This window comes from Chroicocephalus ridibundus, chromosome 2, assembly GCF_963924245.1.
Source record: "Chroicocephalus ridibundus chromosome 2, bChrRid1.1, whole genome shotgun sequence".
Classification (NCBI taxonomy): Eukaryota; Metazoa; Chordata; class Aves; order Charadriiformes; family Laridae; genus Chroicocephalus; species Chroicocephalus ridibundus.
In genome coordinates this window covers 133140758-133156663 of record NC_086285.1, presented here as the reverse complement: position 1 = coordinate 133156663, position 15906 = coordinate 133140758, and the positions used below count along the sequence as shown (strand labels likewise).

Genomic DNA, 15906 nt, shown 5'->3' with positions numbered 1-15906 from the left:
TATGGCTTGAGGAAAACAGGCAGAGGAGTTTGTTCGGGAAGGTCCTTCTGTATAAAGATCTTTGAATATCAATAGACACTCTTTGATTTCAATAGAAGCTCCTTGAGAATATGTTTTTAACCATCGCCTATGGCTAGTCCCCATGCAGAGAATTGGTTTGTGATTGCAACCAGTTTACTCCTTTGCCACCGGAGCTGCACCGCATATCTAAAGATTTCAACCCCACTGCTGCTTTTTGTAGGTGTCAGTGTGACCCCACGTACAAGGTCTGATGTCTCAATTACTTTTTTCTAGAAGCGATGAATGCAAACATTTTTGCAGTGCGGCAGTGTCCAAGTCACGGAACGTCAAAACTGAGCTTGTCTTTGCAAAACTCTTTAATTCGACCTCTTGCAAGGAAGCCTTAAAATTTAACGGTATTTAACTGTGCGCTGATGTGCTGTTTTTTTTTCTATAGGTCCCCTGCTTCATTCCGTGCACAGGATGGACCTGCTCCGGGAATGAATCTGGTTGATGTGGTGGAGAAGGCTGTTCTGTGTAGTACCCCTGCCTCACTTCCAGCAGAAGTCGGGACGTGCGTGGCGGGCGAGGGAGGCAGAGGCCATTCGGATGCTCTGCGCAGCTGCATGCTGCCCTGGGGAACGGGACTTTCTTCCTGGCTGTGCTGCAGACTTCCTCGGTGATGCTAGGTAAGTTGCTGGATCCTGGCTTTTCTCACGTCTCTGCTAACTGTCCGTGTCTTGCTGTCTTGTGGATGACTTGAGATCTTTGGATCTGATTTGGAAAAGCGCTGAGCACTGATAACTGCGAGTGAGGCAGTGGGGGCTGAGGGCTGAAAGTGCTATATAAAGCACAATGTAATGCTAAGTGCTGTGAAGAAATTAGGTCTGAGTTATGCCAAGCTGGAGACAAAGTTGTCTTCAGAACTGGAGAATCATTTTGACCTTAAAGCTGTCACTGCTTTAGTTAGGAAGTTAGGAAAAACACAGTTATTCTAAGGTAGCAGTAAAAGAGTAACAGTAGGACTAACCATTATGTTGATGAAGCACTCAGCTGCACCGTTGAATTCACAAAGAAATTACTTGTTCCACCTTCCAAAAAAAATTTGAGTAGCATGCAGTAAATAGGGTATCGGACCATACGCCAAATACCAAGAGCAAAACAGATTACTGTTTGATTAGTGGTAATTCTGTACGCTGAATGAAGCAGAGGTGCTGTGGAAATGGTATGACATAACTGTGGTGTATACCATGCCACGGAAGAAAACAAAGGCAAAATTTAAGTTTCTCTAAAACTTACTTCTGACATTTCCTCCTCGGTGCTTGCCTCTGCAGGTTGGTTTTAGTGTTGAAGTTTGTATCACATAATATGATTTGGGGTGCAAGAAGCACGGCGTTTTTAATGCTGTCAACTCAGATAATGTACGTACATAAAACCAAAATGACACGTAAATTCGTCGTTCATCGCAGGCACATGCCTCTTGTGCCTGGTTATTGTGTCAGATGCAAAGTAGACAGTGTTTGTAATGCCCACTATCAGAACGGCTTGAGGTCAGAATTTCATCTGCATTTCTTCAGGCTCAGGATTTGTATTTTCCCAGTGTGATGTCCACAGCTAGCTACAATGCTGTTGTAATCAGTAGATAACAGAGAATTTTTTGGACAAGGCATGGTTAAGCTAAATATTGTTTTAACTTAGCTAACCTGAATGCAAAATATCTAACATTAGATCAGATTTTATGAATTAACCAAGAGCTTGTCTTTGGTGCCTAGAAACGTAGTGAGTGTGTTTGCCAGATAAGCTGTTGCTCTCTATTGCAGGAGAGACGGACACAGTAAAAGCTATGAGGCTTTGGTAATGCCTAAATACTATATTAAATACACAGAGTAAGAATGCACGTTCCCCTTCCAGCCTGCTCATGGGGGATCTGCTACATATGGCTCTGTGAAAGGCTGCAGTAATGCTTTAGGCGCCAAGCAATGTTTTTAAGTGCTGCTTTCTAAGAAAACCTGAGGTATTTTTGTTTGACTACTGTTGTGCAGTGCAAGTCATTCTTTAAATCTTTAAACGTATAAACAAAAAAAGGCGGGGGGGGGGAGGGGAGGGGGGAGAAAACCAATCTGCATTTTTATAAGCAGAGGTTAAAAAATGAAATTATTTGCTTTACCTAGAGCATTGAAAATTATGTTGCAATTAGACTGATGCAATAGCACACGTTTACGAAAGGATCGCCCGGTACGCGGAGCCGGCTGGAGAAAAAGCCGGGGATGGGAACAGCAGGGGTGTTGTGGGCCCGCGGGGCAGCGCGCTGGCAGAGCTACACGGGGGAAGATTATCGGCTAATGTGGAGAGAGGAACGCCAAGAAAAATAAAAACTCTGCCGTTCCTGCGTGTCCCATAAAACGGGGCGGGGGAGGGCGACTTGTTTTATCAATGTGCCTACTTTATTTCGGTGGCACGTCTAATCCGGTATGGAAAATGTTTTCTGTTATGTGAAAGAAAGAAAGAATGGAAATGAAAGCTAATTTTGAGCTAATATATTTTGAAAGCTGCTAAGAATAGTGGAATTTTGTTCCGCGTGCTCTATTTCTACAATAGAAAAGTAAAATTCCTTTGGGTTAACTGAAACATCTGTTGAACAAATTGGTTCAGTTTCATGAGTCTGTTACTAATTCTGAGAAGTAGATGGTGTTTTATAAAACCAGTAGAGTCGGGGGCTTAGTGCCCATATTCTTTCATTTTTGTACTATTATTAAAGTAGGTCATTTTGAAGTGTTATGTTTTCATGAATACAGTAATACTGTGGTTAATATTTCTAGTATTTCATGCCTTACCTTTGCTTTAATGAGCTCTCTTCACTGTTTTTAATCAACATTACTAATATTCTCTAAAGTCGTGGGTTTCCAGCTTTTTATCAAGTTCTTAATAATGAAGTAATTGAGGAAGTTTTTAAAAAAACCTCTTTCAGTGCATTTCTGTTCATATTTCTTTGTTTCTGCAGTTTTTTTCTATGCTGTTTTACTTACAAAGTTTGAATGTTAACATAATTTTAGTTGCTCCTACTGCGGTTTTCTCATTTGAACTAATTATTCTTTGTAACTTCACAGTTGTGGGAAGAATATTGTAGGTGACAAATCAGTTTATGGCTTCACATTGTAGAAGCTAAGAATGTCATAAGAGTCAATGAGCTGATGTCATGTGAATTAATAAAAGAAGAAAAAGGGAGAAATTAAAAGCAGTTTCTAAGCGTCTGTTCCCATGCGTCAGGAATGCTCTAATTTAATCTCATACGCATACATGTATGTTAAAGTAGTTTACGTTTCTCGGGTACATGTCCTATCAGTGTAATCACTGAAAGGAAATCAGAAGTAAGTGTAATGTTAGTATGCAGATCAAATTAAGTTCTGTGTGCTTTACTGTTAAAGGTATAAAATCAGTGCATGTTCTTCTTGTGTACCGCATGTAACTAATTATAACACTTGGACACATTTAAAGGGAAAAGCTGAACTGTGACTTTAGACAGTGAATATATATTTTCCTTGTAGTGCGTCTACTATGTGGAAAATACAAGACCGACATTAAGCATGGACATTCAATGTGACTGTAAGCTATGGCATTTTCAGCTTTGTGGTCAGGCTGTCTGACTGTTCAGAGCAGCTCAGTGTATAGGTAATGAAGGATGCGAACGGAAGTTGGTAATACTTTCTAATGTTACTTTAACTGATAATTTCCTTCACTTTTTATTATGGCTATTTTTGAAGCTTTGATGTATATTCATTAGGTGGTAATTCAGTTGTCTTTAAAGCAGATAATGCAAGTACAAATTTGAGGGACACCAGTGTGGGATATCATTGCTTTTGAGGGATTGCTGGGTTGAGGAGAAATGGAGGTGTATAGTTGAGTTTTGTGAAGGTGCATGTGAGCATCGGCAGCACAAGGAGCTTCCCCACTGTTCATAAGATGTTCCAGACAACCCTTGTGTCAGTTTTGTCCTTGGTGCAGCTCGCTGAAGTTTCAGATGACGTGCATGAAATGAAGGGGAAGTTTTGTGGCTGAAGTCCTGTGCCAAGTCTTTTTGAAGTTGTATGCAGCAGCTGTGCTGTAGCTAAAGAAAGGCTTGCTTTGCCTCCATCGTAACATCTGCATGATCTTTAACAGCAGAATTGTTCCACTATGATGTATCTTTTAGCTAATCTGGGTTGCCTTTATTAAGTCTTTACCCCCACATCCGCGTTATTAGAAACGCTAACGTTATTTTTGGGGATAAGTGTGGGATTTTGGGGCAAAGATCTGGACTTGAGTGCTTCTATGTCAGAAACAGTAGGCTTCAGTCAAAAAAAAAAAAGTCAAAAGAGGAGTCGAGACTTTGAGTCTGTAGCCCAGTGAGGTAATTGGGAAGCTTTAGACTGCACCCCTTAAATTGGGTTTTTCTGTGTCCTCCCTTGTTTGGAGGATAGAGGCTGAACATGGGGCCAGTTTTTGTGGAGATGTCACAAATCACAGAATCATAGAATTCCCTAGGTTGCAAGGGACCTTTCAGATTATCTAGTCCAACCATGAAAATGCAGCGGCGTTGCAGCTAACCTTGGTCTAACGGCTTCTAGAAGCGTGGCTTGCAGCCTCCCTGCTGAGGCGTTACCCCGTCTCCTTCGTGGCAGCGTCCCTGCCACCACAACCCTGGGGTGAGTCGGCTCATGGAGCCAAACCAGTGAGCAGCTAACCACATTTTTGGTTGGGTTACTTGGCTGGCTTTTCAGCTCTTTGAACTTGCTAACTCCAGAGTTGGACAAACGTCAGCGCTGAAGATGTCCTGGAAGAGGGACGGCAGGACCAGCCTCTTCTAGCTGCAAATTGGCTTGTCTGCCACTTTGAAACCGTGCCTTGAGTTGAGGCAGGAAGAGGGCGACCAAGGGAAGTGCTTTGAAAGAAGTGCATGAGTTGGACCGTATACTGTGTTTACTTTGTAAGTTAGGTGAAGAGAAATCAATAAATCAGGTGTAATTGAATTTGAAATTTTGGCTTTAGTGCTTCTTTTAGTTGGAGGGTTTTGCATAAGGGCTTTTAAATTGAATCTTTAGTTAATCTTCCAGTTTGAGACTAAGAGGTCTGTAATTGTTCGCTCTGTTAGCACTGCAAGGCTGGCAAGTTTTCATAGATACAGGATTCGATCCATTGGTCAAAAATAAGAGGCTGTGGTCTTGGAGTGCAAAGCAAAGGCTGACACTTCTCTATATTAAGGATTTTGGTGATCTTGACTGTAAATATCTTGCATTTATAGGGGGTACTTAACTCTCAAGCAGTATGTCAGAAAACAAATCAGGAGGAATACATTATAAATTAAATGTAGGTGGGGTTTTTTTGTAAGTAAGAATTACCACATTTTATCATCAGGAATTACTGGATATGCATTTGCTTTTCAGTTGAACAGTATGATCAGTCTATAGATGCCTTCCTGCTGTAATCTCTTCGGAAAATGACTGTCAGTGGAAAAGCAGAGTGCTGATTTATGTAATTGTACTCATTGCAGGAGTTTGGTTTGTGAGATCCAATTAACATAAAGAAGCAAAGTAAGAGAAAAGGCACAGGAAACATACTGCTGCTTATTAGAGTTTGTAAATGGTATTTTAAAAATTATCATCCAGTTAAATAATGATTTTCTTTGATTTATGCCAGGAGGACTGTGTTACTCCCCACACTCACTGTCTATAAAATTGAACATACACTTGCCACAGTGAAGAATTGATAATGATCAAAATAACAAAGCTGCTATTACAAATTACTTGAAATTCTGCATATTGAGTGGAAAAAGATAGATCTGCTGGTGCATGTAATTTGGAGTGCAGCCTGCCTGCTCGGGGGAAAGCGCGGTGCCTGCCTCCCCATCCGAGAGTGACCGTGACCACGTCACCAAGGACTGAGCACGCCCCGGGTGACAGCTGGGCGTTTCGGACACACACGTGGAGAACATACGTGTTTCCTAATGCCTAAGGAATACGGTTAGATCCTAGAAATAGAGATGCTTGGCAGCAGTAGTCCAATATATGCATTTTATCTACATGTTTAAAACAGTTAAGTAAGATCTTAAGAGCAGTCTTCGAAACTAAGCGCATTTAATGCATTCTGGTTCCAGCAACATTACCGTGAGGTAAGGGCGAGCAGCCGAGGACTTGCTTCAAAAACAGGAAGCGCCCACATTTATATAAAATTGCATAGTTTCAGCTGTCATAAATGTGGTTTCAATGCAGTTGCAGGAGTAAAGCCCAAAGTAGTTATAACCAGCTTACTTCCTCTTCCAGTCAAAGTGCAAATAGCCATATAATTAACAATCTGTGGCTCATTTTCTCTAGCTGGGTGAAGTATTCTGTTTCGCCTGTTCAGTCGCTGTATAAATAGAAGGAACTTGACTTGCTTGGGAACGTTTTAAAACACAAATATTCTCGGTCATAACCGGGTCTGCAGATTCACAAAACAGGATCTTCGGTTGCCCCTCAAGCTTGGCAGCAGAAATGAGACCCGTGAGTGTGGCTGGCACCCCGCCAGGCTCCTTGGAGAAGAGCGAGCCTTGCCAAGTTGGCTACTTGCCATGGTAAACTGCATGGGGCAGCAAAACCTGCTGCAGAGCTGGTAGACAGCTTTTCTCTTGAGGGACTTCCCTTCTTACATTCCATTACAAATTGGCTTTATTCAAAGTCTTTTATCATTAATTTTTTGAGGACTGATTGCTCAGCTTTTTTGGACAGCTTTTTTCTGAGTTAATTCACCCATCCTGCCTTTGCCTCTGCTCATGCACTATATGGCAGAAAAGCGTGGGTACAAAAGGGTAAGAAAGAGTTCCTCTTCTGCCCCTGTACGCTATCAGGTTGGTTCAAATATGTTTTAGGCTGCTTGGGTCCCTTGAGGAGAGCCCTAACCTTTCATCCAGAAGGGGCCTGTCATCACTTCGCTGTCTCTGCTGATATCAGGCACTTGAGCAGCAAATACCTACTGAATATTCCCCACGTACTCTGCTTGCTGGGAAGATCCAGTGAGGAGCCTTTCCAGGGAAAAGGGAGCTCTCCCTGGAGAGGTTCTCCAGGGAAGCTCTGCTTGGTTACTGAAGCTGTAGCACTTGCTGCATGTGGGAATCAAGAATGGACCTTTTCTTCTTGTGACAGATTCTTGGAGGGAGGCTTTTTTTCATGGGAAGAGGTAGCACTGCATTTTGTAAATCCCTGTAAGAAACCTTTAGGCAGTTTTCCCTTTCCTAGCTTTCCTCTTCAACTATCAGATAAACAGTGGAGAATTCTTACTCAGGACCTTATGAAGTATATCATACATTCACAGTGACCATCTTTTGACCTTCTGCAAGGAAGGTAATAGTCCTTAAAGGGACTATCTCCTCCTGTGCTACCAAAGGTTTTCCCTTCTTCAGGAAAAGCTGGTTTTGTCACTGAAACAACCAGAAGAGCTACATCGATGACCAGAACCTTGACTCATCTTTCTGAATGGAGTTTTAAAAGCAACAGCAGTCTTAACAGCCTCCATGTAAAAACTGAGATACATCCCACAGCTAAGGGAACAGAAATCAGGACAGTTCTGCCTTGAGGTCCCTCGTGGTTTTAGCTGTGATTTAGTAGGGGGGACAAGGGAAGACCAATGAAAGTGAGAACTCCTTTGCGTCCTGTGAAAAGCTATGGTTGTTAGATATATTGAGGTGTTTTTTTCATTCCAAATAAAATTTGGAAGCTTTCAGGTTGGAACCTGAACCTTTTTGGAAGGTTTATAACATTTTTAATTGTGTAAAGGATTCCTTCCTATTCTTGTCTTCCAATGTTTTAAGAGAACATAGAGCTGCCACTCTGAAGAGGATGGTTGCACAGCTTCCACTGCTGCTTCTGCTTACTCTGTGTCTGCGCGTATAGGTAATAATTTATTATAACATCAATATAACATTACCTTCAGTCATTCGGAAGAGCCTTATCTTAGGTGCTTGCCAGAGTTGCTCATGTGTTTCTTTGCTTAGCGTGACATGGCCGTATTTTCCTTCATGGCTTAGTTCCTAGCCCAAGCACAGGCGATGAAATGTGCTCACATTGCGCTGTGTTTTATCACTGACTTAAGGGATTGGAGGGGGTTGTGTTGTAAAAGAGGACAGTAGGGCCAGTCAGTTCGATGCAATGAATAGATTGCTCTTATTCGTAGAGGAGTATGGTCCAAATGGTGGTCCGTGGGCCAAGACCAGGCTACAGGAAATTTCCATCTGCTCGGCTTTTTACCAAAGGAGATGGAGAGCAGCTTTGCAGCAGCAAATGCTGCCCAGCAACTGGACAGTATTGGAGGCTTGCCACAATCCAGTTTAGAGGGCTGCCTCCAGAGGAGTGGAAGAAGGTGGAGTGGAAGGGGCCAGGTAGAAGAGCCTCCCTTCTGTCCTGGTCTGGTCTTATTTCCATGATGACATCTTGACAAAGTTTCTAGGATAGCTACTTGTGCTGTGTGCAGGCTGCTCAGGCTGGTGATTACCCTGAGGACTAGGAAGTGAGGTCTGTGAGAATTAGCTGCCGGGAGGATCTGCATCCAACCACCGAAATATAATTGCAAACCCCTTGTAATAAGCAGCCTCTTTTAATAGAAAACCACATCCTTTAAAACAGTTCATTAAAAGTGCCTTTATCAATTACAAGCTACCGTCCTATATAAAATGTATCTTATTTGCATATGAAGTAATTCAGATTCCAACTTCTAATTGCCATTTGAGAAGTCAAATACTGATTTTTGAGTGGATTTTGATATTACTAAAACTGAAAAGAGCATGGGAAGCTGGAAAGCTCTGTATACATATATAAAAAAAAATAAAAAAATTACATGTCAACATGCAGCATTAGTCTATAAAGTTTTTATTATCCTGAGATAGGACACATACCCGTTGCATGAGAGCATTGAATACCTTTTTAATTTATGCCGGTTGTCCAAAACAAATGCCTCTAAAAATTATCTCCACACTTGGTTGGTTGTTTTGAGCATCACGAGGTTAAATACTAAATGTAGAATTAGTTTTTTATATGATTTATATTTTTTAGCTTTTACATTTTTTCAGATTCACTGTTTTAAGAATTTTCACGCTTAGAAAGCCATTAATCTCTTGTAATAATGAAGATGGTTGAAGTGAAAACGAAATAGAAAAATCAGGTACAAAGAGGGTGTCAGCTTTAAGATCTAGAATTACTGTATTTCTCTCTTTCAGCTGATGGTAGAAGAAGCTTTAAGTTACTTTTGTGTATGTGTATTTATCCAAATAATCTGGATCACTTGATTCAAATACAGTCAAATAGAGGAATATATGCAGTGTTGTACAGAGTCATTCCAATTAGCCTGGCCTCTAATATGTATGGCAGAATTGTTGTTCTTAAATAAAAATGAATGAAAGCAATTCTCCTGCTTCGCAGTTCCCTCTGTGGACCTACATGAAATCCAGGTACTTGTAAATTCCCCTGACCTTCATCAGACTCCTGTAAGGTTTCTGTCGCTGGCATGAAAGATCTGTTTGCTGGGGACAGATTATTTCTCTCCATCAGGAATGGGGCCTGCCGGAGTCGGCTAACCAAATCGCTAAGATCAGTGTTAAAGTCTGCAAATTGCCCCAGTAATATAAAGAATAGTAGAAATTCATGCTCAGTTGCAAACTTTCGAAGATTGCCTTTTGCATCGTAGAAAAATTAGGAGAGATGCACAAACTTAGACAAAATAGCAAATGGCTTTATAGTGTTTCCATGCTACTGGATCACCTTGGGGTTTGAGTCAGGTTTCCTGAATTCCCAGCTTCACTCCTTCAGTCTTGTCATCTCTTGCAGTTGGTTGAGCTCTGCTCTTGATCAAAGCTTTCTGCCAAGGTGAAAAATTTCCCTGTGTTCAGACATGTAGATACCTTTGGGTACCTTCAGCCTTCCCGTTTTTGTTCTTAAGAGTCGGTTCTGTCGCCTTGTTTTCTTTATTTCTTCTTTTATATGTCTTTTCCCACTGTTCTTTGCCCATTCTGCTGCTGCTAATTTCAGTGGAGCATGTTTCCTCTAAATATCATCTATCTTGCTTTCCCCTGGATGAAAGACTATTCACTTGTTTCTGGCCTGGGTCACAGGTGACACCGATCTTGTTAGCAGGTGTGTGAATGCTGTGTGGATATGTGCACACGTTTGGGTTTTTTTTTTATATTTATGTATATGATAATTAAAAAAATATAAATTAAAAATCTATGTTGGTATAATTGTAAGTATTATGTAATAGCTAATGTCTGGTATATGGTCATTAGTATTAATTATTTTATAATTCATTATTTTATATTTATATATAAAATAACATCTGCCAACATGTTTTCCAGTTGGATAAATTTGTTTCATTGCTTTAAAATGTTGATTTCTGGTTTATTTTTGTTTAGAAGAAATACAACATTACCAGTAGCTTTTTCTCTTTTCTAACGCATTGATAGAGACTGATCAGTTTATGGAAGTAGTGGCTTTCCAAGTGTGACTTGGAAAGACAGCATTTTAAAGAGTTGTGCATCATGAAAGAGTGTGTAACAGCTTGGATTCATGTCTTGTTTATTTTTATTCTGGTGGGACTCCTACCTAGCAATATTCTCATGTAGACGATTTATGTATGTTTATACTTTAAGGGTCCAGTTATTACCTACAATAATTAAAAGGTGGTCTCAGAGCTTCACCCAGCTTTTTGTGGCTGTTTGTTCTTTCAAATCTGGTTTCCATTTCAGATAGAGTACTTATATTTTCCTACAGCAAGAAAAAATGCAGGGTTCAGTAAGGTTGTGACACTTTAAACTTCTGTTTGTTTCTGGTTTTTAAATTAATCTTCTGTGGCTGTTGTTAATAAAGGACACACAAATGAGAAAAAATTCAGAATCTTTACAGGCACGTGGAGAATTGTTCAAGTATTAGGTAGGCATATAGATCAAAGGTCTACCTTGTCTGGAAGCTTGTTAAAAGCTTTTAGACACGAATGACGGCTCATTGAGAATGGAACTTTTTTCTAGCTGTGTTTGTAGAACAGAGCCATGGAAGTGTCTCCAAGCACAAGATGCCGGTTTAGAAGTGCATAGTTTGTTTTTTCTGCTTTGACAGTATATGTATGTCCAGACACATGGTCAGGTCTGAAATGTGTACGTTGTTGGCACCAATGCATAAGTGCGATGAAATTTGCTGGCAGATGTCAGAATATCAGGCTTGCTTTAGGAGCTGTTGAATAAAATCCTATGGTCTTTGTTGTACAAAAGGTGAGAGGATGGACTGTTTTGGCCTTAGAATCTATATTTTGATTTATTTATTTGGGGTAGTTTTTATTCTGTCTTTCAGTAAATGATTGGGATTTCATAACTATTTGAATTTTGTATGTGAACATATTTTATGACCTGCTTAGAAATGGTTTAATGCTGTTAATTGTTTGATTGTTCTCTGGTATATATTACTTAACTTCTCCGTGGCATGGGCTTGCTTCTGTTCCCTGTTAACGCTTATGAAGGGTTGAGCATCTAAGAGTCAAACGTGAAATGGAGCAATGCAGCTACTCACGTGAGTGCTGACCTGTGTTTATATCCTAGGAGACAAAACACACTTGCATAAATGCTAGATTAAAAAAAAAAAAAAGGATTGCAAATCTACAACAATTCATAGATTACAGTAAAATACATGAATACATGTCTATGGAAATGTGTTTCTTTCTTTATCTATATATCTTATTAGAAGATAAATGGGCCCTGTGTGTCTGTTTTCCTTTGAAAACCGTCTAGCAAAATCTATGAGATGGATTTAAATATTGAGATACTACTTGTAGGTGATCTGTTAGCATAGTCAGTTGTTTGGTTTGGTCCATCTAAAATAGCTTTCTGTGAAATTATAATAAGCTGAAATATTCTGCTGTATTTTTAGCCTCATTTCCTATGGAAACAAGGCTTGTGAGGTCACACTGGGCACTTGTGTACATGCACAAACGTCCCTTCATCTCCCCTCAGTAGCTTTTAAACCTATTGTTGATTTCGATCACATTTTTTTGGCACAGCGGAGGTCTCAAAATTCACATCCCACAAGTTCTGTGTAAATAAGTAGCTGAGTATAGTTGGAAGCACCTAAAGGTGCCCTGACAGAAGGAAAGGTTACAGCATGAAATAATCTTCTTAGTTGCCTGGGAATCCTAGTGATGGGAGAAGAGATGTTAAACAAATGTCCCAACTGTGGGAAAAGCTTCATTCAAAGCTTTCACCTTTCTAGACACCAAAGTCAGCCAACCAGGAGGTGTAAATCTGTGGGAGATGAGGCTTAATTAATTCTGTTGTTCATGGGACTGCTTGTTCCTTAGTAATAATAATAATAATAATAATAATAATAATAATAACAATAATAATATCATCAATAGCATAAATGTTTCCATGCAATATATTTTTTGCATATTTAACTTTTAAGGTAAATAGGTACAGATATTCCTATGAAAAACCTGATTTTCAGAGACTGTTTTTGTTTTCACTGTGAATATTAATTTCCCTATTTAATCTCCCTATTAGGACAAACAGAGCAGTTGCTTCCCCCTACTTTTAAAACGACAGGTAGCAAGAATGCTTTGCAGCCCTGTTTTGCATGTGGTTCTGGATTGCAACAAGCCAGAAATGCTGGAGCATTTTGCGGGGAGAATTCATGGCACTGTGGTTGTGCTCCTAGGGAGTTAACTGGGAAGAAAAAGGTCAGTACAGTACGCTTACTGAATATGGAAATAATAATAATTATTAAGCTAACCAACAAGAAGCGTATTCTTAATAAAACGTGTGGGTTTTTTCAGTGTAATCATATGACTGTATAATACAAAAATTGCTTTGAGAGTGGGTCAAAGATTACACATAGCAGAGACTTGTGTGATTGGTTATGAACAAGCGAAAATAGGGTAAACTTTTGACCCGGCAGCAGCAAATGGAACTGTGTAAAGCACCTACAGATGGCAGGATTTAACATATAGTCGGTCTCTCGCCCTTTCATAGCAATTACGATCATATTACAGCAGGCGCAGAGGGGAAGGCGCTCCGTAACTGTAATACAGTGCGTCTTTGAAAGTTTTGAATATGCAGTTGCGTGTTTCGTTTTTGTAGGACCATCAATTAGCTTAGCAAGAAGAATTCCACTTTTGTTGCTTGTGTTTGACTTGACAAGTTCCTGACCAGCGTGCCAAGTCCATTTGGAACAAAAAAATCATTTGAACGGTCTGAATAATTTTGATAATTCAGACTGCAGCGGATTTATTGCTAAGCTTGAAAGACTCGGGGAAAGTTTTATGCTGTTGTGCTGCTGATGTGGGGTTGAAGGGATGAGGAGAATGTGGCTTCAGAGAGAGGTCTGGGAAACAATGCTCCCAAACCAGCTCCTTAGATCTTTCTGTAGGTCTTTCTGGTTGAGTTTTTAAGTTTGCAAAGTTTAAACAGCAGAAGGACCAATTGATAAACTGTTTATTTGACACTACTGTGGTATTTAGACAGTTCATTGGCTTTCAGTCTTGTTCATAACTATGAAATACTTCATAAATTCGAACAAGTGAGAGAGTCTTGTGAATTCGAGATGAATGATTGCCACTTTCTTATGAACTTTGTCAGTTAACAAAATCAGAAGCCCAGTTGCACTTTTGGCATAGAGTGGTAGTTCTGCAGTCATCAAAGCATATTTCGTGTAATTCACTGCCCTTCAAGGAACTGATTGAAGCAAGGGGGAAAGTCTGTGCGTCCATTCATGCACGTGTGTGGATTTCGCCCATGTTTGGTTTTATTTATCACGCTTTGACGTATAGGCATTTGGGAAAAAAAGTCTGAATTATAGAAGGCATGCTTCCTTCTAGTTGTGATCCAGCCACTATCTCCCTTTCCGTCTCTTCGCCTTGCCTTCTGGCCTGTAATCTGATGCGTGTGCCAGATGTGGGGAGGTGGAGCAGAAGCAATCCAAGCTTTTAGACCATTTGATGGAGGGGGTTATTTTATTATATCTGTGGTTCACAAAAATTTTCCTTCGGTTTTCCAGAATGGCTTCTACGGAGAGTAGAAATTGCAAGCATATGGTAATAAGCTAAATAAGATACTGAGAAATGCTTTTTGGAGGAAGGGAGAGTTCTCAAATACTGATAAAATAAAGGGTGGGTGGTGGTTGTTTTTTTTCTCTTTTTAAATCATGCTGAAGCTTGCACTGTGCATAGACTGCTGGGTTTAATTCCATTTCTTTTTGGAGACAAATTGTATTCATTTTAGCCATGCCTGTACCTGCAGCAGAGAGCTGCTGCTGAAAGCTTTAAGGCACTTAAACGGCTCAGTGACTGCTACCACATGAGTTTGATCCGGTCACATAAGATTTTGGAACTTTCTGGGTTGTTAAATGCAGTGAAACAAAAACTACTCTTCTCAAATGCCAAACAGCACGCACTGTCGTAGACTAATTCCTTTTACAGTTTTCTAGCCCCTCCTCCCACCAAAAAACACCCCACCACCAAACCGAACCTTTGAGTCATTTGAAAATGCCTTCCCCTCTTACTGATGAGCAGCCTTCAGATACCCGGGTTTGAGCTGCAATCAAAATTTGCCTGGACCTGTTGAAGCCCCAGCTCTTCCGAGGAGGCTCGTGAGCCACGGCGCTGCCTGCCCAGGCTGGGCTGCGGGGCTCGCAGCCGGCCTCCGCCAGAGGTGGTGGCTTGGCAGAGTCACCCGACAGACCTCGTGAAAACGTAATTGAGTAATCTTGATCTCCAGGTAGTAGCGTAATTCTTCAACGTGAGGTGGCTGTCTCTGTTGTGTTGATAACTTGCCAGCTTCTGCCTCCTAAGTACCAACTTCGCACAGGTATTCTGGATTTCTTGTGCTTGGGAGATGCAAAAACCAGTAGAGAAAAAGTGTTCTTAATCTATGGAGTAGAAAGGAAAATGAATTAAAGAGATGGTTTTCGTACTTGAGAAAGGAAGTGATTTTATCTAGTTACGTTCTTTCATGTTGTTTTTGAAGTACAAAAAAAGTATTGAAATGTTATTACTGCAATGTTATTACTGAAACATTATTGAAATATTATGGGATTATTTCCGTAGTTTCAGTGATTAAAATAGAAATCTAATTGAAGGATGTGCACTTTTCACAGCTATTTTGTAAATAATAGACTAACTAGTTTTGTATTCCAGTAACTGAAATATCTCCAACAATTACTTCTACTTAATAAATATGCTATATGTGTCTATAAAACGTAAAACATGTTAACACATTGAACAAACTGAGGGATATATTAAAATTTTAATAGGCTCTGTACTCTCTCTCTATATATAGTATTTACTCTATGTATGTACTATATACTACCAGTGACACATGCCTGCATTTTCTTCTTTTAAATTCTGATCATTATTTCTTGCCACTGTATAACAGAGGCACTCATAGTTTCTAATCGCCACTGGAAATAAAATAGTTAAACTGACTCTTCTGGTATCACTCAAAGCTAAGTACGAAGGTTTCCATTATGAGTTGCACAAAAAGTTCTTATCTACCCTTTGGTAAGTAGGTGAAACGCCTGTGTGCAATACGTGTAAGCTTAGCTTCCTTTCGGTGTTATCTAAATATCTAATTTAGTTTTCCTTTGTATGTGCTCTGAGAGAGTAACTGACAAAAGCTATCATTTCTTAGACTGCATCTCGCGTACGGATACAAGTCAAGCATGACGGGCTTTTTCTGCTCTCAGAAGACAACTTTCCAAACCTGGGGGAATCTTTCCCTGTTGTCCCGTATCAAAGCATTACTCACCTGTGTCCACACTTACCTGGCCCAACTCAGCTTTGAAATTAGTGTGGCAAAAGGGCACCATCACCACTATACCAGTAATATTCATGTTGCTACGAGTGAATTATAGTCACAGGAATATTCTGGAT

General features: G+C 40.1%; 1 protein-coding gene across 6 annotated transcripts in view; it reads left to right on the top strand.

The window, feature by feature from the left end:
* Positions 1-15906, top strand: part of NCOA2 (nuclear receptor coactivator 2) — a 195777-nt gene that overhangs the window by 70342 nt on the left and 109529 nt on the right. For all 6 annotated transcript variants that reach the window (XR_010070030.1, XM_063327036.1, XM_063327034.1 and 3 more), the window contains one exon: positions 458-689. The gene's annotated coding sequence lies outside the window, so the exon portion shown is untranslated. The remainder of the gene's footprint in view (positions 1-457; positions 690-15906) is intronic.